Consider the following 21,884-nt stretch of genomic DNA (forward strand, 5'->3'; position numbering starts at 1 on the left):
ATTGTACACCTACAAATTACAAAAAGAATATCACATTGTTGAAGAGATGCATGTTTAGTGTTGTTTTAACGTTGGATATGAAAGGAAATTAGACAATATTATCCAAAATGATTCCAATTCATGATTGCTAAATTAGTGTTGATCAACATTTACGATTGGCATACTATTGTTTGTAATTTAGCCGTTGAAATACAGGTGCTAACCCAACATGTTAGAATTGCCAGTGAAGAAAAGTAAAGTTACCTTCAGGCTTTAGGAACCTCTCTTGCCAATGCTAAGAACTGCTTCAATTTTAGAAAAAGAAACTTCTGATTAACTTTGACACGTTTTAAAGGATTAGGAAAAAGATGAAATGCAGCTCACGGCCATACCTCTCTGGTTCCGCCCGATCTCGTCTGATCTCGGAAGCTAAGCAGAGCAGGGCCTGGTTAGTACCTGGATGGAAGACCGCCTGGGAATCCCAGGTGCCGTAAGCTTTTTCACTTCTCTCTCTGAAAGCCGCCCAGCGCCGTAGATTGTACACCTACACAATTGTAAAAAAAATTTCACATTGTAGAAGAGATGCAATAGGAAGAAGATGAAAGGTGGCTTACGTCCATACCATCGTCAGGCCATTTGAGGTGGCGGGGACTGCAATGGCCATTCACCGATTGGCTGGGACCCCTGGGCGGGTCTTCTCTAGTCCATCCAATTTTCGCCATGGGATGTCACAGCCTTCTTTGCATACCCTTATTTAACCCACACAAAGATGCCAGCGGCAGGCGTGTCATAATTCATTGACGCATTATAAAGGATTAGGAAAAAGATAAAAAGCAGCTTACGGCCATACCTCTCTGGTTCCGCCCGATCTCGTCTGATCTCGGAAGCTAAGCAGAGCAGGGCCTGGTTAGTACCTGGATGGAAGACCGCCTGGGAATCCCAGGTGCCGTAAGCTTTTTCACTTCTCTCTCCGAAAGCCGCCGAGCGCCGCAGATTGTACACCTGTTTTAACGTTGGATATGAAAGGAAATTAGACAATATTATCCAAAATGATTCCGTTTCATGATTGCTAAATTAGTGTTGATCAACATTTACGATTGGCATACTATTGTTTGTAATTTAGCCGTTGAAATACAGGTGCTAACCCAACATGTTAGAATTGCCAGTGAAGAAAAGTAAAGTTACCTTCAGGCTTTAGGAACCTCTCTTGCCAATGCTAAGAACTGCTTCAATTTTAGAAAAAGAAACTTCTGATTATCTTTGACACGCTTTAAAGGATTAGGAAAAAGATGAAAAGCAGCTTACGGCCATACCTCTCTGGTTCCGCCCGATCTCGTCTGCTCTCGGAAGCTAAGCAGAGCAGGGCCTGGTTAGTACCTGGATGGAAGACCGCCTGGGAATCCCAGGTGCCGTAAGCTTTTTCACTTCTCTCTCCGAAAGCCGCCGAGCGCCGCAGATTGTACACCTACAAATTACAAAAAGAATATCACATTGTTGAAGAGATGCATGTTTAGTGTTGTTTTAACGTTGGATATGAAAGGAAATTAGACAATATTATCCAAAATGATTCCGTTTCATGATTGCTAAATTAGTGTTGATCAACATTTACGATTGGCATACTATTGTTTGTAATTTAGCCGTTGAAATACAGGTGCTAACCCAACATGTTAGAATTGCCAGTGAAGAAAAGTAAAGTTACCTTCAGGCTTTAGGAACCTCTCTTGCCAATGCTAAGAACTGCTTCAATTTTAGAAAAAGAAACTTCTGATTAACTTTGACACGTTTTAAAGGATTAGGAAAAAGATGAAATGCAGCTCACGGCCATACCTCTCTGGTTCCGCCCGATCTCGTCTGATCTCGGAAGCTAAGCAGAGCAGGGCCTGGTTAGTACCTGGATGGAAGACCGCCTGGGAATCCCAGGTGCCGTAAGCTTTTTCACTTCTCTCTCTGAAAGCCGCCCAGCGCCGTAGATTGTACACCTACACAATTGTAAAAAAAATTTCACATTGTAGAAGAGATGCAATAGGAAGAAGATGAAAGGTGGCTTACGTCCATACCATCGTCAGGCCATTTGAGGTGGCGGGGACTGCAATGGCCATTCACCGATTGGCTGGGACCCCTGGGCGGGTCTTCTCTAGTCCATCCAATTTTCGCCATGGGATGTCCAGCCTTCTTTGCATACCCTTATTTAACCCACACAAAGATGCCAACGGCAGGCGTGTCATAATTCTTTGACGCATTATAAAGGATTAGGAAAAAGATAAAAAGCAGCTTACGGCCATACCTCTCTGGTTCCGCCCGATCTCGTCTGATCTCGGAAGCTAAGCAGAGCAGGGCCTGGTTAGTACCTGGATGGAAGACCGCCTGGGAATCCCAGGTGCCGTAAGCTTTTTCACTTCTCTCTCCGAAAGCCGCCGAGCGCCGCAGATTGTACACCTACAAATTACAAAAAGAATATCACATTGTTGAAGAGATGCATTTTTAGTGTTGTTTTAACGTTGGATATGAAACGAAATTAGACAATATTATCCAAAATGATTCCGTTTCATGATTGCTAAATTAGTGTTGATCAACATTTACGATTGGCATACTATTGTTTGTAATTTAGCCGTTGAAATACAGGTGCTAACCCAACATGTTAGAATTGCCAGTGAAGAAAAGTAAAGTTACCTTCAGGCTTTAGGAACCTCTCTTGCCAATGCTAAGAACTGCTTCAATTTTAGAAAAAGAAACTTCTGATTAACTTTGACACGTTTTAAAGGATTAGGAAAAAGATGAAATGCAGCTCACGGCCATACCTCTCTGGTTCAGCCCGATCTCGTCTGGTCTCGGAAGCTAAGCAGAGCAGGGCCTGGTTAGTACCTGGATGGAAGACCGCCTGGGAATCCCAGGTGCCGTAAGCTTTTTCACTTCTCTCTCTGAAAGCCGCCCAGCGCCGTAGATTGTACACCTACACAATTGTAAAAAAAATTTCACATTGTAGAAGAGATGCAATAGGAAGAAGATGAAAGGTGGCTTACGTCCATACCATCGTCAGGCCATTTGAGGTGGCGGGGACTGCAATGGCCATTCACCGATTGGCTGGGACCCCTGGGCGGGTCTTCTCTAGTCCATCCAATTTTCGCCATGGGATGTCCAGCCTTCTTTGCATACCCTTATTTAACCCACACAAAGATGCCAACGGCAGGCGTGTCATAATTCTTTGACGCATTATAAAGGATTAGGAAAAAGATAAAAAGCAGCTTACGGCCATACCTCTCTGGTTCCGCCCGATCTCGTCTGATCTCGGAAGCTAAGCAGAGCAGGGCCTGGTTAGTACCTGGATGGAAGACCGCCTGGGAATCCCAGGTGCCGTAAGCTTTTTCACTTCTCTCTCCGAAAGCCGCCGAGCGCCGCAGATTGTACACCTGTTTTAACGTTGGATATGAAAGGAAATTAGACAATATTATCCAAAATGATTCCGTTTCATGATTGCTAAATTAGTGTTGATCAACATTTACGATTGGCATACTATTTTTTGTAATTTAGCCGTTGAAATACAGGTGCTAACCCAACATGTTAGAATTGCCAGTGAAGAAAAGTAAAGTTACCTTCAGGCTTTAGGAACCTCTCTTGCCAATGCTAAGAACTGCTTCAATTTTAGAAAAAGAAACTTCTGATTATCTTTGACACGCTTTAAAGGATTAGGAAAAAGATGAAAAGCAGCTTACGGCCATACCTCTCTGGTTCCGCCCGATCTCGTCTGCTCTCGGAAGCTAAGCAGAGCAGGGCCTGGTTAGTACCTGGATGGAAGACCGCCAGGGAATCCCAGGTGCCGTAAGCTTTTTCACTTCTCTCTCTGAAAGCCGCCCAGCGCCGTAGATTGTACACCTACACAATTGTAAAAAAAAATTCACATTGTAGAAGAGATGCAATAGGAAGAAGATGAAAGGTGGCTTACGTCCATACCATCGTCAGGCCATTTGAGGTGGCGGGGACTGCAATGGCCATTCACCGATTGGCTGGGACCCCTGGGCGGGTCTTCTCTAGTCCATCCAATTTTCGGCATGGGATGTCACAGCCTTCTTTGCATACCCTTATTTAACCCACACAAAGATGCCAACGGCAGGCGTGTCATAATTCATTGACGCATTATAAAGGATTAGGAAAAAGATAAAAAGCAGCTTACGGCCATACCTCTCTGGTTCCGCCCGATCTCGTCTGATCTCGGAAGCTAAGCAGAGCAGGGCCTGGTTAGTACCTGGATGGAAGACCGCCTGGGAATCCCAGGTGCCGTAAGCTTTTTCACTTCTCTCTCTGAAAGCCGCCCAGCGCCGTAGATTGTACACCTACACAATTGTAAAAAAAAATTCACATTGTAGAAGAGATGCAATAGGAAGAAGATGAAAGGTGGCTTACGTCCATACCATCGTCAGGCCATTTGAGGTGGCGGGGACTGCAATGGCCATTCACCGATTGGCTGGGACCCCTGGGCGGGTCTTCTCTAGTCCATCCAATTTTCGGCATGGGATGTCACAGCCTTCTTTGCATACCCTTATTTAACCCACACAAAGATGCCAACGGCAGGCGTGTCATAATTCATTGACGCATTATAAAGGATTAGGAAAAAGATAAAAAGCAGCTTACGGCCATACCTCTCTGGTTCCGCCCGATCTCGTCTGATCTCGGAAGCTAAGCAGAGCAGGGCCTGGTTAGTACCTGGATGGAAGACCGCCTGGGAATCCCAGGTGCCGTAAGCTTTTTCACTTCTCTCTCCGAAAGCCGCCGAGCGCCGCAGATTGTACACCTGTTTTAACGTTGGATATGAAAGGAAATTAGACAATATTATCCAAAATGATTCCGTTTCATGATTGCTAAATTAGTGTTGATCAACATTTACGATTGGCATACTATTTTTTGTAATTTAGCCGTTGAAATACAGGTGCTAACCCAACATGTTAGAATTGCCAGTGAAGAAAAGTAAAGTTACCTTCAGGCTTTAGGAACCTCTCTTGCCAATGCTAAGAACTGCTTCAATTTTAGAAAAAGAAACTTCTGATTATCTTTGACACGCTTTAAAGGATTAGGAAAAAGATGAAAAGCAGCTTACGGCCATACCTCTCTGGTTCCGCCCGATCTCGTCTGCTCTCGGAAGCTAAGCAGAGCAGGGCCTGGTTAGTACCTGGATGGAAGACCGCCAGGGAATCCCAGGTGCCGTAAGCTTTTTCACTTCTCTCTCTGAAAGCCGCCCAGCGCCGTAGATTGTACACCTACACAATTGTAAAAAAAAATTCACATTGTAGAAGAGATGCAATAGGAAGAAGATGAAAGGTGGCTTACGTCCATACCATCGTCAGGCCATTTGAGGTGGCGGGGACTGCAATGGCCATTCACCGATTGGCTGGGACCCCTGGGCGGGTCTTCTCTAGTCCATCCAATTTTCGGCATGGGATGTCACAGCCTTCTTTGCATACCCTTATTTAACCCACACAAAGATGCCAACGGCAGGCGTGTCATAATTCATTGACGCATTATAAAGGATTAGGAAAAAGATAAAAAGCAGCTTACGGCCATACCTCTCTGGTTCCGCCCGATCTCGTCTGATCTCGGAAGCTAAGCAGAGCAGGGCCTGGTTAGTACCTGGATGGAAGACCGCCTGGGAATCCCAGGTGCCGTAAGCTTTTTCACTTCTCTCTCTGAAAGCCGCCCAGCGCCGTAGATTGTACACCTACACAATTGTAAAAAAAAATTCACATTGTAGAAGAGATGCAATAGGAAGAAGATGAAAGGTGGCTTACGTCCATACCATCGTCAGGCCATTTGAGGTGGCGGGGACTGCAATGGCCATTCACCGATTGGCTGGGACCCCTGGGCGGGTCTTCTCTAGTCCATCCAATTTTCGGCATGGGATGTCACAGCCTTCTTTGCATACCCTTATTTAACCCACACAAAGATGCCAACGGCAGGCGTGTCATAATTCATTGACGCATTATAAAGGATTAGGAAAAAGATAAAAAGCAGCTTACGGCCATACCTCTCTGGTTCCGCCCGATCTCGTCTGATCTCGGAAGCTAAGCAGAGCAGGGCCTGGTTAGTACCTGGATGGAAGACCGCCTGGGAATCCCAGGTGCCGTAAGCTTTTTCACTTCTCTCTCCGAAAGCCGCCGAGCGCCGCAGATTGTACACCTGTTTTAACGTTGGATATGAAAGGAAATTAGACAATATTATCCAAAATGATTCCGTTTCATGATTGCTAAATTAGTGTTGATCAACATTTACGATTGGCATACTATTGTTTGTAATTTAGCCGTTGAAATACAGGTGCTAACCCAACATGTTAGAATTGCCAGTGAAGAAAAGTAAAGTTACCTTCAGGCTTTAGGAACCTCTCTTGCCAATGCTAAGAACTGCTTCAATTTTAGAAAAAGAAACTTCTGATTATCTTTGACACGCTTTAAAGGATTAGGAAAAAGATGAAAAGCAGCTTACGGCCATACCTCTCTGGTTCCGCCCGATCTCGTCTGCTCTCGGAAGCTAAGCAGAGCAGGGCCTGGTTAGTACCTGGATGGAAGACCGCCTGGGAATCCCAGGTGCCGTAAGCTTTTTCACTTCTCTCTCCGAAAGCCGCCGAGCGCCGCAGATTGTACACCTACAAATTACAAAAAGAATATCACATTGTTGAAGAGATGCATTTTTAGTGTTGTTTTAACGTTGGATATGAAACGAAATTAGACAATATTATCCAAAATGATTCCGTTTCATGATTGCTAAATTAGTGTTGATCAACATTTACGATTGGCATACTATTGTTTGTAATTTAGCCGTTGAAATACAGGTGCTAACCCAACATGTTAGAATTGCCAGTGAAGAAAAGTAAAGTTACCTTCAGGCTTTAGGAACCTCTCTTGCCAATGCTAAGAACTGCTTCAATTTTAGAAAAAGAAACTTCTGATTAACTTTGACACGTTTTAAAGGATTAGGAAAAAGATGAAATGCAGCTCACGGCCATACCTCTCTGGTTCCGCCCGATCTCGTCTGCTCTCGGAAGCTAAGCAGAGCAGGGCCTGGTTAGTACCTGGATGGAAGACCGCCTGGGAATCCCAGGTGCCGTAAGCTTTTTCACTTCTCTCTCCGAAAGCCGCCGAGCGCCGCAGATTGTACACCTACAAATTACAAAAAGAATATCACATTGTTGAAGAGATGCATTTTTAGTGTTGTTTTAACGTTGGATATGAAACGAAATTAGACAATATTATCCAAAATGATTCCGTTTCATGATTGCTAAATTAGTGTTGATCAACATTTACGATTGGCATACTATTGTTTGTAATTTAGCCGTTGAAATACAGGTGCTAACCCAACATGTTAGAATTGCCAGTGAAGAAAAGTAAAGTTACCTTCAGGCTTTAGGAACCTCTCTTGCCAATGCTAAGAACTGCTTCAATTTTAGAAAAAGAAACTTCTGATTAACTTTGACACGTTTTAAAGGATTAGGAAAAAGATGAAATGCAGCTCACGGCCATACCTCTCTGGTTCCGCCCGATCTCGTCTGATCTCGGAAGCTAAGCAGAGCAGGGCCTGGTTAGTACCTGGATGGAAGACCGCCTGGGAATCCCAGGTGCCGTAAGCTTTTTCACTTCTCTCTCTGAAAGCCGCCCAGCGCCGTAGATTGTACACCTACACAATTGTAAAAAAAATTTCACATTGTAGAAGAGATGCAATAGGAAGAAGATGAAAGGTGGCTTACGTCCATACCATCGTCAGGCCATTTGAGGTGGCGGGGACTGCAATGGCCATTCACCGATTGGCTGGGACCCCTGGGCGGGTCTTCTCTAGTCCATCCAATTTTCGCCATGGGATGTCACAGCCTTCTTTGCATACCCTTATTTAACCCACACAAAGATGCCAGCGGCAGGCGTGTCATAATTCATTGACGCATTATAAAGGATTAGGAAAAAGATAAAAAGCAGCTTACGGCCATACCTCTCTGGTTCCGCCCGATCTCGTCTGATCTCGGAAGCTAAGCAGAGCAGGGCCTGGTTAGTACCTGGATGGAAGACCGCCTGGGAATCCCAGGTGCCGTAAGCTTTTTCACTTCTCTCTCCGAAAGCCGCCGAGCGCCGCAGATTGTACACCTGTTTTAACGTTGGATATGAAAGGAAATTAGACAATATTATCCAAAATGATTCCGTTTCATGATTGCTAAATTAGTGTTGATCAACATTTACGATTGGCATACTATTGTTTGTAATTTAGCCGTTGAAATACAGGTGCTAACCCAACATGTTAGAATTGCCAGTGAAGAAAAGTAAAGTTACCTTCAGGCTTTAGGAACCTCTCTTGCCAATGCTAAGAACTGCTTCAATTTTAGAAAAAGAAACTTCTGATTATCTTTGACACGCTTTAAAGGATTAGGAAAAAGATGAAAAGCAGCTTACGGCCATACCTCTCTGGTTCCGCCCGATCTCGTCTGCTCTCGGAAGCTAAGCAGAGCAGGGCCTGGTTAGTACCTGGATGGAAGACCGCCTGGGAATCCCAGGTGCCGTAAGCTTTTTCACTTCTCTCTCCGAAAGCCGCCGAGCGCCGCAGATTGTACACCTACAAATTACAAAAAGAATATCACATTGTTGAAGAGATGCATGTTTAGTGTTGTTTTAACGTTGGATATGAAAGGAAATTAGACAATATTATCCAAAATGATTCCGTTTCATGATTGCTAAATTAGTGTTGATCAACATTTACGATTGGCATACTATTGTTTGTAATTTAGCCGTTGAAATACAGGTGCTAACCCAACATGTTAGAATTGCCAGTGAAGAAAAGTAAAGTTACCTTCAGGCTTTAGGAACCTCTCTTGCCAATGCTAAGAACTGCTTCAATTTTAGAAAAAGAAACTTCTGATTAACTTTGACACGTTTTAAAGGATTAGGAAAAAGATGAAATGCAGCTCACGGCCATACCTCTCTGGTTCCGCCCGATCTCGTCTGATCTCGGAAGCTAAGCAGAGCAGGGCCTGGTTAGTACCTGGATGGAAGACCGCCTGGGAATCCCAGGTGCCGTAAGCTTTTTCACTTCTCTCTCTGAAAGCCGCCCAGCGCCGTAGATTGTACACCTACACAATTGTAAAAAAAATTTCACATTGTAGAAGAGATGCAATAGGAAGAAGATGAAAGGTGGCTTACGTCCATACCATCGTCAGGCCATTTGAGGTGGCGGGGACTGCAATGGCCATTCACCGATTGGCTGGGACCCCTGGGCGGGTCTTCTCTAGTCCATCCAATTTTCGCCATGGGATGTCCAGCCTTCTTTGCATACCCTTATTTAACCCACACAAAGATGCCAACGGCAGGCGTGTCATAATTCTTTGACGCATTATAAAGGATTAGGAAAAAGATAAAAAGCAGCTTACGGCCATACCTCTCTGGTTCCGCCCGATCTCGTCTGATCTCGGAAGCTAAGCAGAGCAGGGCCTGGTTAGTACCTGGATGGAAGACCGCCTGGGAATCCCAGGTGCCGTAAGCTTTTTCACTTCTCTCTCCGAAAGCCGCCGAGCGCCGCAGATTGTACACCTGTTTTAACGTTGGATATGAAAGGAAATTAGACAATATTATCCAAAATGATTCCGTTTCATGATTGCTAAATTAGTGTTGATCAACATTTACGATTGGCATACTATTTTTTGTAATTTAGCCGTTGAAATACAGGTGCTAACCCAACATGTTAGAATTGCCAGTGAAGAAAAGTAAAGTTACCTTCAGGCTTTAGGAACCTCTCTTGCCAATGCTAAGAACTGCTTCAATTTTAGAAAAAGAAACTTCTGATTATCTTTGACACGCTTTAAAGGATTAGGAAAAAGATGAAAAGCAGCTTACGGCCATACCTCTCTGGTTCCGCCCGATCTCGTCTGCTCTCGGAAGCTAAGCAGAGCAGGGCCTGGTTAGTACCTGGATGGAAGACCGCCTGGGAATCCCAGGTGCCGTAAGCTTTTTCACTTCTCTCTCTGAAAGCCGCCCAGCGCCGTAGATTGTACACCTACACAATTGTAAAAAAAAATTCACATTGTAGAAGAGATGCAATAGGAAGAAGATGAAAGGTGGCTTACGTCCATACCATCGTCAGGCCATTTGAGGTGGCGGGGACTGCAATGGCCATTCACCGATTGGCTGGGACCCCTGGGCGGGTCTTCTCTAGTCCATCCAATTTTCGGCATGGGATGTCACAGCCTTCTTTGCATACCCTTATTTAACCCACACAAAGATGCCAACGGCAGGCGTGTCATAATTCATTGACGCATTATAAAGGATTAGGAAAAAGATAAAAAGCAGCTTACGGCCATACCTCTCTGGTTCCGCCCGATCTCGTCTGATCTCGGAAGCTAAGCAGAGCAGGGCCTGGTTAGTACCTGGATGGAAGACCGCCTGGGAATCCCAGGTGCCGTAAGCTTTTTCACTTCTCTCTCTGAAAGCCGCCCAGCGCCGTAGATTGTACACCTACACAATTGTAAAAAAAAATTCACATTGTAGAAGAGATGCAATAGGAAGAAGATGAAAGGTGGCTTACGTCCATACCATCGTCAGGCCATTTGAGGTGGCGGGGACTGCAATGGCCATTCACCGATTGGCTGGGACCCCTGGGCGGGTCTTCTCTAGTCCATCCAATTTTCGGCATGGGATGTCACAGCCTTCTTTGCATACCCTTATTTAACCCACACAAAGATGCCAACGGCAGGCGTGTCATAATTCATTGACGCATTATAAAGGATTAGGAAAAAGATAAAAAGCAGCTTACGGCCATACCTCTCTGGTTCCGCCCGATCTCGTCTGATCTCGGAAGCTAAGCAGAGCAGGGCCTGGTTAGTACCTGGATGGAAGACCGCCTGGGAATCCCAGGTGCCGTAAGCTTTTTCACTTCTCTCTCCGAAAGCCGCCGAGCGCCGCAGATTGTACACCTGTTTTAACGTTGGATATGAAAGGAAATTAGACAATATTATCCAAAATGATTCCGTTTCATGATTGCTAAATTAGTGTTGATCAACATTTACGATTGGCATACTATTGTTTGTAATTTAGCCGTTGAAATACAGGTGCTAACCCAACATGTTAGAATTGCCAGTGAAGAAAAGTAAAGTTACCTTCAGGCTTTAGGAACCTCTCTTGCCAATGCTAAGAACTGCTTCAATTTTAGAAAAAGAAACTTCTGATTATCTTTGACACGCTTTAAAGGATTAGGAAAAAGATGAAAAGCAGCTTACGGCCATACCTCTCTGGTTCCGCCCGATCTCGTCTGCTCTCGGAAGCTAAGCAGAGCAGGGCCTGGTTAGTACCTGGATGGAAGACCGCCTGGGAATCCCAGGTGCCGTAAGCTTTTTCACTTCTCTCTCCGAAAGCCGCCGAGCGCCGCAGATTGTACACCTACAAATTACAAAAAGAATATCACATTGTTGAAGAGATGCATTTTTAGTGTTGTTTTAACGTTGGATATGAAACGAAATTAGACAATATTATCCAAAATGATTCCGTTTCATGATTGCTAAATTAGTGTTGATCAACATTTACGATTGGCATACTATTGTTTGTAATTTAGCCGTTGAAATACAGGTGCTAACCCAACATGTTAGAATTGCCAGTGAAGAAAAGTAAAGTTACCTTCAGGCTTTAGGAACCTCTCTTGCCAATGCTAAGAACTGCTTCAATTTTAGAAAAAGAAACTTCTGATTAACTTTGACACGTTTTAAAGGATTAGGAAAAAGATGAAATGCAGCTCACGGCCATACCTCTCTGGTTCAGCCCGATCTCGTCTGGTCTCGGAAGCTAAGCAGAGCAGGGCCTGGTTAGTACCTGGATGGAAGACCGCCTGGGAATCCCAGGTGCCGTAAGCTTTTTCACTTCTCTCTCTGAAAGCCGCCCAGCGCCGTAGATTGTACACCTACACAATTGTAAAAAAAATTTCACATTGTAGAAGAGATGCAATAGGAAGAAGATGAAAGGTGGCTTACGTCCATACCATCGTCAGGCCATTTGAGGTGGCGGGGACTGCAATGGCCATTCACCGATTGGCTGGGACCCCTGGGCGGGTCTTCTCTAGTCCATCCAATTTTCGCCATGGGATGTCCAGCCTTCTTTGCATACCCTTATTTAACCCACACAAAGATGCCAACGGCAGGCGTGTCATAATTCTTTGACGCATTATAAAGGATTAGGAAAAAGATAAAAAGCAGCTTACGGCCATACCTCTCTGGTTCCGCCCGATCTCGTCTGATCTCGGAAGCTAAGCAGAGCAGGGCCTGGTTAGTACCTGGATGGAAGACCGCCTGGGAATCCCAGGTGCCGTAAGCTTTTTCACTTCTCTCTCCGAAAGCCGCCGAGCGCCGCAGATTGTACACCTGTTTTAACGTTGGATATGAAAGGAAATTAGACAATATTATCCAAAATGATTCCGTTTCATGATTGCTAAATTAGTGTTGATCAACATTTACGATTGGCATACTATTTTTTGTAATTTAGCCGTTGAAATACAGGTGCTAACCCAACATGTTAGAATTGCCAGTGAAGAAAAGTAAAGTTACCTTCAGGCTTTAGGAACCTCTCTTGCCAATGCTAAGAACTGCTTCAATTTTAGAAAAAGAAACTTCTGATTAACTTTGACACGTTTTAAAGGATTAGGAATAAGATGAAATCCAGGTTACGGCCATACCTCTCTGGTTCCGCCCGATCTCGTCTGATCTCGGAAGCTAAGCAGAGCAGGGCCTGGTTAGTACCTGGATGGAAGACCGCCTGGGAATCCCAGGTGCCGTAAGCTTTTTCACTTCTCTCTCCGAAAGCCGCCGAGCGCCGCAGATTGTACACCTACAAATTACAAAAAGAATATCACATTGTTGAAGAGATGCATGTTTAGTGTTGTTTTAACGTTGGATATGAAAGGAAATTAGACAATATTATCCAAAATGATTCCGTTTCATGATTGCTAAATTAGTGTTGATCAACATTTACGATTGGCATACTATTGTTTGTAATTTAGCCGTTGAAATACAGGTGCTAACCCAACATGTTAGAATTGCCAGTGAAGAAAAGTAAAGTTACCTTCAGGCTTTAGGAACCTCTCTTGCCAATGCTAAGAACTGCTTCAATTTTAGAAAAAGAAACTTCTGATTATCTTTGACACGCTTTAAAGGATTAGGAAAAAGATGAAAAGCAGCTTACGGCCATACCTCTCTGGTTCCGCCCGATCTCGTCTGCTCTCGGAAGCTAAGCAGAGCAGGGCCTGGTTAGTACCTGGATGGAAGACCGCCTGGGAATCCCAGGTGCCGTAAGCTTTTTCACTTCTCTCTCCGAAAGCCGCCGAGCGCCGCAGATTGTACACCTACAAATTACAAAAAGAATATCACATTGTTGAAGAGATGCATGTTTAGTGTTGTTTTAACGTTGGATATGAAACGAAATTAGACAATATTATCCAAAATGATTCCGTTTCATGATTGCTAAATTAGTGTTGATCAACATTTACGATTGGCATACTATTGTTTGTAATTTAGCTGTTGAAATACAGGTGCTAACCCAACATGTTAGAATTGCCAGTGAAGAAAAGTAAAGTTACCTTCAGGCTTTAGGAACCTCTCTTGCCAATGCTAAGAACTGCTTCAATTTTAGAAAAAGAAACTTCTGATTAACTTTGACACGTTTTAAAGGATTAGGAAAAAGATGAAATGCAGCTCACGGCCATACCTCTCTGGTTCAGCCCGATCTCGTCTGGTCTCGGAAGCTAAGCAGAGCAGGGCCTGGTTAGTACCTGGATGGAAGACCGCCTGGGAATCCCAGGTGCCGTAAGCTTTTTCACTTCTCTCTCTGAAAGCCGCCCAGCGCCGTAGATTGTACACCTACACAATTGTAAAAAAAATTTCACATTGTAGAAGAGATGCAATAGGAAGAAGATGAAAGGTGGCTTACGTCCATACCATCGTCAGGCCATTTGAGGTGGCGGGGACTGCAATGGCCATTCACCGATTGGCTGGGACCCCTGGGCGGGTCTTCTCTAGTCCATCCAATTTTCGCCATGGGATGTCACAGCCTTCTTTGCATACCCTTATTTAACCCACACAAAGATGCCAGCGGCAGGCGTGTCATAATTCATTGACGCATTATAAAGGATTAGGAAAAAGATAAAAAGCAGCTTACGGCCATACCTCTCTGGTTCCGCCCGATCTCGTCTGATCTCGGAAGCTAAGCAGAGCAGGGCCTGGTTAGTACCTGGATGGAAGACCGCCTGGGAATCCCAGGTGCCGTAAGCTTTTTCACTTCTCTCTCTGAAAGCCGCCCAGCGCCGTAGATTGTACACCTACACAATTGTAAAAAAAATTTCACATTGTAGAAGAGATGCAATAGGAAGAAGATGAAAGGTGGCTTACGTCCATACCATCGTCAGGCCATTTGAGGTGGCGGGGACTGCAATGGCCATTCACCGATTGGCTGGGACCCCTGGGCGGGTCTTCTCTAGTCCATCCAATTTTCGCCATGGGATGTCACAGCCTTCTTTGCATACCCTTATTTAACCCACACAAAGATGCCAGCGGCAGGCGTGTCATAATTCATTGACGCATTATAAAGGATTAGGAAAAAGATAAAAAGCAGCTTACGGCCATACCTCTCTGGTTCCGCCCGATCTCGTCTGATCTCGGAAGCTAAGCAGAGCAGGGCCTGGTTAGTACCTGGATGGAAGACCGCCTGGGAATCCCAGGTGCCGTAAGCTTTTTCACTTCTCTCTCCGAAAGCCGCCGAGCGCCGCAGATTGTACACCTGTTTTAACGTTGGATATGAAAGGAAATTAGACAATATTATCCAAAATGATTCCGTTTCATGATTGCTAAATTAGTGTTGATCAACATTTACGATTGGCATACTATTGTTTGTAATTTAGCCGTTGAAATACAGGTGCTAACCCAACATGTTAGAATTGCCAGTGAAGAAAAGTAAAGTTACCTTCAGGCTTTAGGAACCTCTCTTGCCAATGCTAAGAACTGCTTCAATTTTAGAAAAAGAAACTTCTGATTATCTTTGACACGCTTTAAAGGATTAGGAAAAAGATGAAAAGCAGCTTACGGCCATACCTCTCTGGTTCCGCCCGATCTCGTCTGCTCTCGGAAGCTAAGCAGAGCAGGGCCTGGTTAGTACCTGGATGGAAGACCGCCTGGGAATCCCAGGTGCCGTAAGCTTTTTCACTTCTCTCTCCGAAAGCCGCCGAGCGCCGCAGATTGTACACCTACAAATTACAAAAAGAATATCACATTGTTGAAGAGATGCATGTTTAGTGTTGTTTTAACGTTGGATATGAAAGGAAATTAGACAATATTATCCAAAATGATTCCGTTTCATGATTGCTAAATTAGTGTTGATCAACATTTACGATTGGCATACTATTGTTTGTAATTTAGCCGTTGAAATACAGGTGCTAACCCAACATGTTAGAATTGCCAGTGAAGAAAAGTAAAGTTACCTTCAGGCTTTAGGAACCTCTCTTGCCAATGCTAAGAACTGCTTCAATTTTAGAAAAAGAAACTTCTGATTAACTTTGACACGTTTTAAAGGATTAGGAAAAAGATGAAATGCAGCTTACGGCCATACCTCTCTGGTTCCGCCCGATCTCGTCTGATCTCGGAAGCTAAGCAGAGCAGGGCCTGGTTAGTACCTGGATGGAAGACCGCCTGGGAATCCCAGGTGCCGTAAGCTTTTTCACTTCTCTCTCTGAAAGCCGCCCAGCGCCGTAGATTGTACACCTACACAATTGTAAAAAAAATTTCACATTGTAGAAGAGATGCAATAGGAAGAAGATGAAAGGTGGCTTACGTCCATACCATCGTCAGGCCATTTGAGGTGGCGGGGACTGCAATGGCCATTCACCGATTGGCTGGGACCCCTGGGCGGGTCTTCTCTAGTCCATCCAATTTTCGCCATGGGATGTCACAGCCTTCTTTGCATACCCTTATTTAACCCACACAAAGATGCCAGCGGCAGGCGTGTCATAATTCATTGACGCATTATAAAGGATTAGGAAAAAGATAAAAAGCAGCTTACGGCCATACCTCTCTGGTTCCGCCCGATCTCGTCTGATCTCGGAAGCTAAGCAGAGCAGGGCCTGGTTAGTACCTGGATGGAAGACCGCCTGGGAATCCCAGGTGCCGTAAGCTTTTTCACTTCTCTCTCCGAAAGCCGCCGAGCGCCGCAGATTGTACACCTGTTTTAACGTTGGATATGAAAGGAAATTAGACAATATTATCCAAAATGATTCCGTTTCATGATTGCTAAATTAGTGTTGATCAACATTTACGATTGGCATACTATTGTTTGTAATTTAGCCGTTGAAATACAGGTGCTAACCCAACATGTTAGAATTGCCAGTGAAGAAAAGTAAAGTTACCTTCAGGCTTTAGGAACCTCTCTTGCCAATGCTAAGAACTGCTTCAATTTTAGAAAAAGAAACTTCTGATTATCTTTGACACGCTTTAAAGGATTAGGAAAAAGATGAAAAGCAGCTTACGGCCATACCTCTCTGGTTCCGCCCGATCTCGTCTGCTCTCGGAAGCTAAGCAGAGCAGGGCCTGGTTAGTACCTGGATGGAAGACCGCCTGGGAATCCCAGGTGCCGTAAGCTTTTTCACTTCTCTCTCCGAAAGCCGCCGAGCGCCGCAGATTGTACACCTACAAATTACAAAAAGAATATCACATTGTTGAAGAGATGCATGTTTAGTGTTGTTTTAACGTTGGATATGAAAGGAAATTAGACAATATTATCCAAAATGATTCCGTTTCATGATTGCTAAATTAGTGTTGATCAACATTTACGATTGGCATACTATTGTTTGTAATTTAGCCGTTGAAATACAGGTGCTAACCCAACATGTTAGAATTGCCAGTGAAGAAAAGTAAAGTTACCTTCAGGCTTTAGGAACCTCTCTTGCCAATGCTAAGAACTGCTTCAATTTTAGAAAAAGAAACTTCTGATTAACTTTGACACGTTTTAAAGGATTAGGAAAAAGATGAAATGCAGCTCACGGCCATACCTCTCTGGTTCCGCCCGATCTCGTCTGATCTCGGAAGCTAAGCAGAGCAGGGCCTGGTTAGTACCTGGATGGAAGACCGCCTGGGAATCCCAGGTGCCGTAAGCTTTTTCACTTCTCTCTCTGAAAGCCGCCCAGCGCCGTAGATTGTACACCTACACAATTGTAAAAAAAATTTCACATTGTAGAAGAGATGCAATAGGAAGAAGATGAAAGGTGGCTTACGTCCATACCATCGTCAGGCCATTTGAGGTGGCGGGGACTGCAATGGCCATTCACCGATTGGCTGGGACCCCTGGGCGGGTCTTCTCTAGTCCATCCAATTTTCGCCATGGGATGTCACAGCCTTCTTTGCATACCCTTATTTAACCCACACAAAGATGCCAGCGGCAGGCGTGTCATAATTCATTGACGCATTATAAAGGATTAGGAAAAAGATAAAAAGCAGCTTACGGCCATACCTCTCTGGTTCCGCCCGATCTCGTCTGATCTCGGAAGCTAAGCAGAGCAGGGCCTGGTTAGTACCTGGATGGAAGACCGCCTGGGAATCCCAGGTGCCGTAAGCTTTTTCACTTCTCTCTCCGAAAGCCGCCGAGCGCCGCAGATTGTACACCTGTTTTAACGTTGGATATGAAAGGAAATTAGACAATATTATCCAAAATGATTCCGTTTCATGATTGCTAAATTAGTGTTGATCAACATTTACGATTGGCATACTATTGTTTGTAATTTAGCCGTTGAAATACAGGTGCTAACCCAACATGTTAGAATTGCCAGTGAAGAAAAGTAAAGTTACCTTCAGGCTTTAGGAACCTCTCTTGCCAATGCTAAGAACTGCTTCAATTTTAGAAAAAGAAACTTCTGATTATCTTTGACACGCTTTAAAGGATTAGGAAAAAGATGAAAAGCAGCTTACGGCCATACCTCTCTGGTTCCGCCCGATCTCGTCTGCTCTCGGAAGCTAAGCAGAGCAGGGCCTGGTTAGTACCTGGATGGAAGACCGCCTGGGAATCCCAGGTGCCGTAAGCTTTTTCACTTCTCTCTCCGAAAGCCGCCGAGCGCCGCAGATTGTACACCTACAAATTACAAAAAGAATATCACATTGTTGAAGAGATGCATGTTTAGTGTTGTTTTAACGTTGGATATGAAACGAAATTAGACAATATTATCCAAAATGATTCCGTTTCATGATTGCTAAATTAGTGTTGATCAACATTTACGATTGGCATACTATTGTTTGTAATTTAGCCGTTGAAATACAGGTGCTAACCCAACATGTTAGAATTGCCAGTGAAGAAAAGTAAAGTTACCTTCAGGCTTTAGGAACCTCTCTTGCCAATGCTAAGAACTGCTTCAATTTTAGAAAAAGAAACTTCTGATTAACTTTGACACGTTTTAAAGGATTAGGAAAAAGATGAAATGCAGCTCACGGCCATACCTCTCTGGTTCAGCCCGATCTCGTCTGGTCTCGGAAGCTAAGCAGAGCAGGGCCTGGTTAGTACCTGGATGGAAGACCGCCTGGGAATCCCAGGTGCCGTAAGCTTTTTCACTTCTCTCTCTGAAAGCCGCCCAGCGCCGTAGATTGTACACCTACACAATTGTAAAAAAAATTTCACATTGTAGAAGAGATGCAATAGGAAGAAGATGAAAGGTGGCTTACGTCCATACCATCGTCAGGCCATTTGAGGTGGCGGGGACTGCAATGGCCATTCACCGATTGGCTGGGACCCCTGGGCGGGTCTTCTCTAGTCCATCCAATTTTCGCCATGGGATGTCACAGCCTTCTTTGCATACCCTTATTTAACCCACACAAAGATGCCAGCGGCAGGCGTGTCATAATTCATTGACGCATTATAAAGGATTAGGAAAAAGATAAAAAGCAGCTTACGGCCATACCTCTCTGGTTCCGCCCGATCTCGTCTGATCTCGGAAGCTAAGCAGAGCAGGGCCTGGTTAGTACCTGGATGGAAGACCGCCTGGGAATCCCAGGTGCCGTAAGCTTTTTCACTTCTCTCTCTGAAAGCCGCCCAGCGCCGTAGATTGTACACCTACACAATTGTAAAAAAAATTTCACATTGTAGAAGAGATGCAATAGGAAGAAGATGAAAGGTGGCTTACGTCCATACCATCGTCAGGCCATTTGAGGTGGCGGGGACTGCAATGGCCATTCACCGATTGGCTGGGACCCCTGGGCGGGTCTTCTCTAGTCCATCCAATTTTCGCCATGGGATGTCACAGCCTTCTTTGCATACCCTTATTTAACCCACACAAAGATGCCAGCGGCAGGCGTGTCATAATTCATTGACGCATTATAAAGGATTAGGAAAAAGATAAAAAGCAGCTTACGGCCATACCTCTCTGGTTCCGCCCGATCTCGTCTGATCTCGGAAGCTAAGCAGAGCAGGGCCTGGTTAGTACCTGGATGGAAGACCGCCTGGGAATCCCAGGTGCCGTAAGCTTTTTCACTTCTCTCTCCGAAAGCCGCCGAGCGCCGCAGATTGTACACCTGTTTTAACGTTGGATATGAAAGGAAATTAGACAATATTATCCAAAATGATTCCGTTTCATGATTGCTAAATTAGTGTTGATCAACATTTACGATTGGCATACTATTGTTTGTAATTTAGCCGTTGAAATACAGGTGCTAACCCAACATGTTAGAATTGCCAGTGAAGAAAAGTAAAGTTACCTTCAGGCTTTAGGAACCTCTCTTGCCAATGCTAAGAACTGCTTCAATTTTAGAAAAAGAAACTTCTGATTATCTTTGACACGCTTTAAAGGATTAGGAAAAAGATGAAAAGCAGCTTACGGCCATACCTCTCTGGTTCCGCCCGATCTCGTCTGCTCTCGGAAGCTAAGCAGAGCAGGGCCTGGTTAGTACCTGGATGGAAGACCGCCTGGGAATCCCAGGTGCCGTAAGCTTTTTCACTTCTCTCTCCGAAAGCCGCCGAGCGCCGCAGATTGTACACCTACAAATTACAAAAAGAATATCACATTGTTGAAGAGATGCATGTTTAGTGTTGTTTTAACGTTGGATATGAAAGGAAATTAGACAATATTATCCAAAATGATTCCGTTTCATGATTGCTAAATTAGTGTTGATCAACATTTACGATTGGCATACTATTGTTTGTAATTTAGCCGTTGAAATACAGGTGCTAACCCAACATGTTAGAATTGCCAGTGAAGAAAAGTAAAGTTACCTTCAGGCTTTAGGAACCTCTCTTGCCAATGCTAAGAACTGCTTCAATTTTAGAAAAAGAAACTTCTGATTAACTTTGACACGTTTTAAAGGATTAGGAAAAAGATGAAATGCAGCTTACGGCCATACCTCTCTGGTTCCGCCCGATCTCGTCTGATCTCGGAAGCTAAGCAGAGCAGGGCCTGGTTAGTACCTGGATGGAAGACCGCCTGGGAATCCCAGGTGCCGTAAGCTTTTTCACTTCTCTCTCTGAAAGCCGCCCAGCGCCGTAGATTGTACACCTACACAATTGTAAAAAAAATTTCACATTGTAGAAGAGATGCAATAGGAAGAAGATGAAAGGTGGCTTACGTCCATACCATCGTCAGGCCATTTGAGGTGGCGGGGACTGCAATGGCCATTCACCGATTGGCTGGGACCCCTGGGCGGGTCTTCTCTAGTCCATCCAATTTTCGCCATGGGATGTCACAGCCTTCTTTGCATACCCTTATTTAACCCACACAAAGATGCCAGCGGCAGGCGTGTCATAATTCATTGACGCATTATAAAGGATTAGGAAAAAGATAAAAAGCAGCTTACGGCCATACCTCTCTGGTTCCGCCCGATCTCGTCTGATCTCGGAAGCTAAGCAGAGCAGGGCCTGGTTAGTACCTGGATGGAAGACCGCCTGGGAATCCCAGGTGCCGTAAGCTTTTTCACTTCTCTCTCCGAAAGCCGCCGAGCGCCGCAGATTGTACACCTGTTTTAACGTTGGATATGAAAGGAAATTAGACAATATTATCCAAAATGATTCCGTTTCATGATTGCTAAATTAGTGTTGATCAACATTTACGATTGGCATACTATTGTTTGTAATTTAGCCGTTGAAATACAGGTGCTAACCCAACATGTTAGAATTGCCAGTGAAGAAAAGTAAAGTTACCTTCAGGCTTTAGGAACCTCTCTTGCCAATGCTAAGAACTGCTTCAATTTTAGAAAAAGAAACTTCTGATTATCTTTGACACGCTTTAAAGGATTAGGAAAAAGATGAAAAGCAGCTTACGGCCATACCTCTCTGGTTCCGCCCGATCTCGTCTGCTCTCGGAAGCTAAGCAGAGCAGGGCCTGGTTAGTACCTGGATGGAAGACCGCCTGGGAATCCCAGGTGCCGTAAGCTTTTTCACTTCTCTCTCCGAAAGCCGCCGAGCGCCGCAGATTGTACACCTACAAATTACAAAAAGAATATCACATTGTTGAAGAGATGCATGTTTAGTGTTGTTTTAACGTTGGATATGAAAGGAAATTAGACAATATTATCCAAAATGATTCCGTTTCATGATTGCTAAATTAGTGTTGATCAACATTTACGATTGGCATACTATTGTTTGTAATTTAGCCGTTGAAATACAGGTGCTAACCCAACATGTTAGAATTGCCAGTGAAGAAAAGTAAAGTTACCTTCAGGCTTTAGGAACCTCTCTTGCCAATGCTAAGAACTGCTTCAATTTTAGAAAAAGAAACTTCTGATTAACTTTGACACGTTTTAAAGGATTAGGAAAAAGATGAAATGCAGCTCACGGCCATACCTCTCTGGTTCCGCCCGATCTCGTCTGATCTCGGAAGCTAAGCAGAGCAGGGCCTGGTTAGTACCTGGATGGAAGACCGCCTGGGAATCCCAGGTGCCGTAAGCTTTTTCACTT

The 21,884-nt window shown here is 44.4% G+C and overlaps 46 non-coding genes across 46 annotated transcripts; all 46 read left to right on the forward strand.

The window, feature by feature from the left end:
• The first annotated feature begins 357 nt into the window (after nt 1–357).
• LOC134118866 (5S ribosomal RNA) lies at nt 358–476 on the forward strand. The gene has a single exon (XR_009950427.1). It is a non-coding gene; the product is annotated as a 5S ribosomal RNA (ribosomal RNA).
• A 339-nt stretch (nt 477–815) lies between these two features.
• LOC134119621 (5S ribosomal RNA) lies at nt 816–934 on the forward strand. Its single transcript, XR_009951174.1, has one exon. It is a non-coding gene; the product is annotated as a 5S ribosomal RNA (ribosomal RNA).
• A 344-nt stretch (nt 935–1,278) lies between these two features.
• Nucleotides 1,279–1,397, forward strand: LOC134118901 (5S ribosomal RNA). The gene has a single exon (XR_009950462.1). It is a non-coding gene; the product is annotated as a 5S ribosomal RNA (ribosomal RNA).
• A 395-nt stretch (nt 1,398–1,792) lies between these two features.
• LOC134118867 (5S ribosomal RNA) lies at nt 1,793–1,911 on the forward strand. Its single transcript, XR_009950428.1, has one exon. It is a non-coding gene; the product is annotated as a 5S ribosomal RNA (ribosomal RNA).
• A 338-nt stretch (nt 1,912–2,249) lies between these two features.
• LOC134119633 (5S ribosomal RNA) lies at nt 2,250–2,368 on the forward strand. The gene has a single exon (XR_009951186.1). It is a non-coding gene; the product is annotated as a 5S ribosomal RNA (ribosomal RNA).
• A 395-nt stretch (nt 2,369–2,763) lies between these two features.
• LOC134119194 (5S ribosomal RNA) lies at nt 2,764–2,882 on the forward strand. The gene has a single exon (XR_009950756.1). It is a non-coding gene; the product is annotated as a 5S ribosomal RNA (ribosomal RNA).
• A 338-nt stretch (nt 2,883–3,220) lies between these two features.
• Nucleotides 3,221–3,339, forward strand: LOC134119644 (5S ribosomal RNA). The gene has a single exon (XR_009951197.1). It is a non-coding gene; the product is annotated as a 5S ribosomal RNA (ribosomal RNA).
• Nucleotides 3,340–3,683: 344 nt separating this feature from the next.
• On the forward strand, nt 3,684–3,802 carry LOC134119111 (5S ribosomal RNA). The gene has a single exon (XR_009950673.1). It is a non-coding gene; the product is annotated as a 5S ribosomal RNA (ribosomal RNA).
• Nucleotides 3,803–4,141: 339 nt separating this feature from the next.
• Nucleotides 4,142–4,260, forward strand: LOC134119655 (5S ribosomal RNA). Its single transcript, XR_009951208.1, has one exon. It is a non-coding gene; the product is annotated as a 5S ribosomal RNA (ribosomal RNA).
• Nucleotides 4,261–4,599: 339 nt separating this feature from the next.
• LOC134119666 (5S ribosomal RNA) lies at nt 4,600–4,718 on the forward strand. The gene has a single exon (XR_009951219.1). It is a non-coding gene; the product is annotated as a 5S ribosomal RNA (ribosomal RNA).
• A 344-nt stretch (nt 4,719–5,062) lies between these two features.
• Nucleotides 5,063–5,181, forward strand: LOC134119112 (5S ribosomal RNA). Its single transcript, XR_009950674.1, has one exon. It is a non-coding gene; the product is annotated as a 5S ribosomal RNA (ribosomal RNA).
• A 339-nt stretch (nt 5,182–5,520) lies between these two features.
• LOC134119677 (5S ribosomal RNA) lies at nt 5,521–5,639 on the forward strand. Its single transcript, XR_009951230.1, has one exon. It is a non-coding gene; the product is annotated as a 5S ribosomal RNA (ribosomal RNA).
• Nucleotides 5,640–5,978: 339 nt separating this feature from the next.
• On the forward strand, nt 5,979–6,097 carry LOC134117426 (5S ribosomal RNA). Its single transcript, XR_009948982.1, has one exon. It is a non-coding gene; the product is annotated as a 5S ribosomal RNA (ribosomal RNA).
• Nucleotides 6,098–6,441: 344 nt separating this feature from the next.
• LOC134118902 (5S ribosomal RNA) lies at nt 6,442–6,560 on the forward strand. The gene has a single exon (XR_009950463.1). It is a non-coding gene; the product is annotated as a 5S ribosomal RNA (ribosomal RNA).
• Nucleotides 6,561–6,955: 395 nt separating this feature from the next.
• On the forward strand, nt 6,956–7,074 carry LOC134119134 (5S ribosomal RNA). Its single transcript, XR_009950696.1, has one exon. It is a non-coding gene; the product is annotated as a 5S ribosomal RNA (ribosomal RNA).
• Nucleotides 7,075–7,469: 395 nt separating this feature from the next.
• Nucleotides 7,470–7,588, forward strand: LOC134118868 (5S ribosomal RNA). Its single transcript, XR_009950429.1, has one exon. It is a non-coding gene; the product is annotated as a 5S ribosomal RNA (ribosomal RNA).
• Nucleotides 7,589–7,927: 339 nt separating this feature from the next.
• LOC134117437 (5S ribosomal RNA) lies at nt 7,928–8,046 on the forward strand. The gene has a single exon (XR_009948993.1). It is a non-coding gene; the product is annotated as a 5S ribosomal RNA (ribosomal RNA).
• Nucleotides 8,047–8,390: 344 nt separating this feature from the next.
• LOC134118903 (5S ribosomal RNA) lies at nt 8,391–8,509 on the forward strand. The gene has a single exon (XR_009950464.1). It is a non-coding gene; the product is annotated as a 5S ribosomal RNA (ribosomal RNA).
• A 395-nt stretch (nt 8,510–8,904) lies between these two features.
• LOC134118869 (5S ribosomal RNA) lies at nt 8,905–9,023 on the forward strand. The gene has a single exon (XR_009950430.1). It is a non-coding gene; the product is annotated as a 5S ribosomal RNA (ribosomal RNA).
• A 338-nt stretch (nt 9,024–9,361) lies between these two features.
• LOC134117448 (5S ribosomal RNA) lies at nt 9,362–9,480 on the forward strand. Its single transcript, XR_009949004.1, has one exon. It is a non-coding gene; the product is annotated as a 5S ribosomal RNA (ribosomal RNA).
• A 344-nt stretch (nt 9,481–9,824) lies between these two features.
• On the forward strand, nt 9,825–9,943 carry LOC134118904 (5S ribosomal RNA). The gene has a single exon (XR_009950465.1). It is a non-coding gene; the product is annotated as a 5S ribosomal RNA (ribosomal RNA).
• A 339-nt stretch (nt 9,944–10,282) lies between these two features.
• On the forward strand, nt 10,283–10,401 carry LOC134117459 (5S ribosomal RNA). The gene has a single exon (XR_009949015.1). It is a non-coding gene; the product is annotated as a 5S ribosomal RNA (ribosomal RNA).
• Nucleotides 10,402–10,740: 339 nt separating this feature from the next.
• On the forward strand, nt 10,741–10,859 carry LOC134117470 (5S ribosomal RNA). Its single transcript, XR_009949026.1, has one exon. It is a non-coding gene; the product is annotated as a 5S ribosomal RNA (ribosomal RNA).
• A 344-nt stretch (nt 10,860–11,203) lies between these two features.
• LOC134118905 (5S ribosomal RNA) lies at nt 11,204–11,322 on the forward strand. Its single transcript, XR_009950466.1, has one exon. It is a non-coding gene; the product is annotated as a 5S ribosomal RNA (ribosomal RNA).
• Nucleotides 11,323–11,717: 395 nt separating this feature from the next.
• LOC134119195 (5S ribosomal RNA) lies at nt 11,718–11,836 on the forward strand. Its single transcript, XR_009950757.1, has one exon. It is a non-coding gene; the product is annotated as a 5S ribosomal RNA (ribosomal RNA).
• Nucleotides 11,837–12,174: 338 nt separating this feature from the next.
• Nucleotides 12,175–12,293, forward strand: LOC134117482 (5S ribosomal RNA). The gene has a single exon (XR_009949038.1). It is a non-coding gene; the product is annotated as a 5S ribosomal RNA (ribosomal RNA).
• Nucleotides 12,294–12,637: 344 nt separating this feature from the next.
• Nucleotides 12,638–12,756, forward strand: LOC134118836 (5S ribosomal RNA). Its single transcript, XR_009950397.1, has one exon. It is a non-coding gene; the product is annotated as a 5S ribosomal RNA (ribosomal RNA).
• Nucleotides 12,757–13,151: 395 nt separating this feature from the next.
• LOC134118907 (5S ribosomal RNA) lies at nt 13,152–13,270 on the forward strand. The gene has a single exon (XR_009950468.1). It is a non-coding gene; the product is annotated as a 5S ribosomal RNA (ribosomal RNA).
• Nucleotides 13,271–13,665: 395 nt separating this feature from the next.
• On the forward strand, nt 13,666–13,784 carry LOC134119196 (5S ribosomal RNA). The gene has a single exon (XR_009950758.1). It is a non-coding gene; the product is annotated as a 5S ribosomal RNA (ribosomal RNA).
• Nucleotides 13,785–14,123: 339 nt separating this feature from the next.
• LOC134117493 (5S ribosomal RNA) lies at nt 14,124–14,242 on the forward strand. The gene has a single exon (XR_009949049.1). It is a non-coding gene; the product is annotated as a 5S ribosomal RNA (ribosomal RNA).
• A 339-nt stretch (nt 14,243–14,581) lies between these two features.
• Nucleotides 14,582–14,700, forward strand: LOC134117504 (5S ribosomal RNA). Its single transcript, XR_009949060.1, has one exon. It is a non-coding gene; the product is annotated as a 5S ribosomal RNA (ribosomal RNA).
• A 344-nt stretch (nt 14,701–15,044) lies between these two features.
• On the forward strand, nt 15,045–15,163 carry LOC134118908 (5S ribosomal RNA). Its single transcript, XR_009950469.1, has one exon. It is a non-coding gene; the product is annotated as a 5S ribosomal RNA (ribosomal RNA).
• A 395-nt stretch (nt 15,164–15,558) lies between these two features.
• On the forward strand, nt 15,559–15,677 carry LOC134117515 (5S ribosomal RNA). Its single transcript, XR_009949071.1, has one exon. It is a non-coding gene; the product is annotated as a 5S ribosomal RNA (ribosomal RNA).
• A 339-nt stretch (nt 15,678–16,016) lies between these two features.
• Nucleotides 16,017–16,135, forward strand: LOC134117526 (5S ribosomal RNA). Its single transcript, XR_009949082.1, has one exon. It is a non-coding gene; the product is annotated as a 5S ribosomal RNA (ribosomal RNA).
• Nucleotides 16,136–16,479: 344 nt separating this feature from the next.
• LOC134118909 (5S ribosomal RNA) lies at nt 16,480–16,598 on the forward strand. The gene has a single exon (XR_009950470.1). It is a non-coding gene; the product is annotated as a 5S ribosomal RNA (ribosomal RNA).
• Nucleotides 16,599–16,993: 395 nt separating this feature from the next.
• LOC134118870 (5S ribosomal RNA) lies at nt 16,994–17,112 on the forward strand. The gene has a single exon (XR_009950431.1). It is a non-coding gene; the product is annotated as a 5S ribosomal RNA (ribosomal RNA).
• A 339-nt stretch (nt 17,113–17,451) lies between these two features.
• LOC134117537 (5S ribosomal RNA) lies at nt 17,452–17,570 on the forward strand. The gene has a single exon (XR_009949093.1). It is a non-coding gene; the product is annotated as a 5S ribosomal RNA (ribosomal RNA).
• Nucleotides 17,571–17,914: 344 nt separating this feature from the next.
• On the forward strand, nt 17,915–18,033 carry LOC134118910 (5S ribosomal RNA). Its single transcript, XR_009950471.1, has one exon. It is a non-coding gene; the product is annotated as a 5S ribosomal RNA (ribosomal RNA).
• Nucleotides 18,034–18,428: 395 nt separating this feature from the next.
• On the forward strand, nt 18,429–18,547 carry LOC134119197 (5S ribosomal RNA). The gene has a single exon (XR_009950759.1). It is a non-coding gene; the product is annotated as a 5S ribosomal RNA (ribosomal RNA).
• A 339-nt stretch (nt 18,548–18,886) lies between these two features.
• On the forward strand, nt 18,887–19,005 carry LOC134117548 (5S ribosomal RNA). The gene has a single exon (XR_009949104.1). It is a non-coding gene; the product is annotated as a 5S ribosomal RNA (ribosomal RNA).
• A 339-nt stretch (nt 19,006–19,344) lies between these two features.
• Nucleotides 19,345–19,463, forward strand: LOC134117559 (5S ribosomal RNA). The gene has a single exon (XR_009949115.1). It is a non-coding gene; the product is annotated as a 5S ribosomal RNA (ribosomal RNA).
• A 344-nt stretch (nt 19,464–19,807) lies between these two features.
• On the forward strand, nt 19,808–19,926 carry LOC134118911 (5S ribosomal RNA). Its single transcript, XR_009950472.1, has one exon. It is a non-coding gene; the product is annotated as a 5S ribosomal RNA (ribosomal RNA).
• Nucleotides 19,927–20,321: 395 nt separating this feature from the next.
• Nucleotides 20,322–20,440, forward strand: LOC134117570 (5S ribosomal RNA). The gene has a single exon (XR_009949126.1). It is a non-coding gene; the product is annotated as a 5S ribosomal RNA (ribosomal RNA).
• A 339-nt stretch (nt 20,441–20,779) lies between these two features.
• LOC134117581 (5S ribosomal RNA) lies at nt 20,780–20,898 on the forward strand. Its single transcript, XR_009949137.1, has one exon. It is a non-coding gene; the product is annotated as a 5S ribosomal RNA (ribosomal RNA).
• Nucleotides 20,899–21,242: 344 nt separating this feature from the next.
• On the forward strand, nt 21,243–21,361 carry LOC134118912 (5S ribosomal RNA). Its single transcript, XR_009950473.1, has one exon. It is a non-coding gene; the product is annotated as a 5S ribosomal RNA (ribosomal RNA).
• Nucleotides 21,362–21,756: 395 nt separating this feature from the next.
• LOC134118871 (5S ribosomal RNA) lies at nt 21,757–21,875 on the forward strand. Its single transcript, XR_009950432.1, has one exon. It is a non-coding gene; the product is annotated as a 5S ribosomal RNA (ribosomal RNA).
• Nucleotides 21,876–21,884: the final 9 nt, after the last annotated feature.

This window comes from Pungitius pungitius, unplaced genomic scaffold, assembly GCF_949316345.1.
Source record: "Pungitius pungitius unplaced genomic scaffold, fPunPun2.1 scaffold_24, whole genome shotgun sequence".
In the NCBI taxonomy this organism is placed as follows: Eukaryota; Metazoa; Chordata; class Actinopteri; order Perciformes; family Gasterosteidae; genus Pungitius; species Pungitius pungitius.